The following is a 1,804-nucleotide window of genomic DNA, read 5'->3' as shown; positions in this document are numbered from 1 at the left end:
GGGTTCTCAATTCTATTCCATTGATCTATGTGTCTGTCATTGTACCAGTACCATGCTGTCAAGACAGAATTTTTAAAAAACCAAAAACAACTTGCAAGTAAAGAAATGGAGATTCAGAGAAGTTAAAATAAAGTAAGTAACATAGTTGGGATTTATATCTAAGTTTTTGCTTTCTGTTCTTTTCTGCCTTGTGTAATTAAGATAGTTCTCATAAACAGTCATCAGTATTCTCATTTTACATTAACTCTTCCCCCCAACTCTTTTACTATATAATAATGACACTCAGGACAAATCTTTACATATCCCTTATGGGTTTCCATCTCTTTTGCTAGTGATTGTAAAATGAAGTAGCAAGTTTAGAAACAAATCCACTTGTCTTATCCAGCTTTAAAAGTTTTATGTCTATGAATTCAAGCCTCCTTAGCATTGATTCAGTAAATTCATTTGTATCTACTTCTTTATATCTCTTACTATGGTTACATCAAAACACATAAATCAGTTTCAAGTTCCATGAGTTCTTTCCTTGAAACCATCTGATTTCATTTGAAATAAGAAGAGTGAACTGAGCAGTCTCATCCCTATTGTCTAAGTTTTCAAATCTACAAAATTAGTGGGTTTGTAAAAAAAAAAACAAAAACAAAAACAAAAACAAAAACCTTAGGAGACATCTAGAATTAACATAAAGGACCTATAAATCTGATAAGAAATAATTTTTAAATGCAAGAGTAAGTTTAAAAATCCATGCTTACCATGAAGAAAAAGAAATAAATTCTTAGGTAGCAAGGCAGAGCCACAAATTAATTATGAGCTTAAGCATGCTTTTAATAAGGCTACCCCTAGATGTGAAAGCTTTCAAATTATGTTTCCAACGCAGGCTGAATAGCACTTGTGATTTCTGAGAAATTTGCCACTGAAACCATACAACAGTTTTGATGCATTTTCTCCACTGGTGGTGAAGAGATGGAGAGGTAAGTAAGTAAGAAGAAACGCAAGCACTGAGGTCAAGATACTCACTGACTATAAAAAATGTTAAAGATGGATAGGAGAAAATAAAATTGAAAATTGTAAGATTCAGTCAGTAATGGTTCCTACATATATTACCTATGTCATAGGGTTTTCTTAGAATGAAATCACCTTCAGAATGTGGTAAACTCTATGCTCTTTCTAACTGTTCTCAATAAATTTTACAAATGGAGCTCATACCACCTCTTAGTCTTTCATTTTTCCATACTTGTAGTAGTAGTAGTTGTTGTTCTTATTAGATGCCAGTTGAATCAAGTGTGACTCACAGGAACCTTACTGACAAAACCCTATTCACAAAACCTGATCCTGTGCCCTCTTCACAATCTGCTGTGCTGTGCTGTGCTGTGCTGTGCTGTGCAATCTGAAGCCCACTGTTACAGTCACTAAGTGTCGGTCCATCTCCTTGAGGGTCTTCTTCTTCTTCAATGACCTTCCACTTTTCCAATTATGATATCCTTTGATGAGAACCAGTCCTTGCTGATAACATGTTCAAAATATGTGAGATGATGTCTCACCATCCTTGATTCCAAGTAGTGCACTAGCACTTTCTTTCCAACACAGATTTGTTTATTCTTTTGGAAATCTGTGGTATATTCCATATATTAAATAGTTCTCATAATTATACATTACCATATTATTTTATTAACTTTTATTGTCATTTGAAATCTGAACCCTTTTAAAGCAAATTGGTTTTCCATTCAGTAATTCATACATACTTTGATGTTTTACGTTGACTGCAATCCATACAATGTAACACTTTTATCATTTTGTATCTGCTATT

The sequence above is a fragment of the Elephantulus edwardii genome, unplaced genomic scaffold, assembly GCF_000299155.1.
Source record: "Elephantulus edwardii isolate Elephantulus edwardi_28Jun2011 unplaced genomic scaffold, EleEdw1.0 scaffold00084, whole genome shotgun sequence".
In the NCBI taxonomy this organism is placed as follows: domain Eukaryota; kingdom Metazoa; phylum Chordata; class Mammalia; order Macroscelidea; family Macroscelididae; genus Elephantulus; species Elephantulus edwardii.
The sequence above is the reverse complement of the archived record's forward strand: the minus strand, read 5'-3'. Positions refer to the sequence as shown.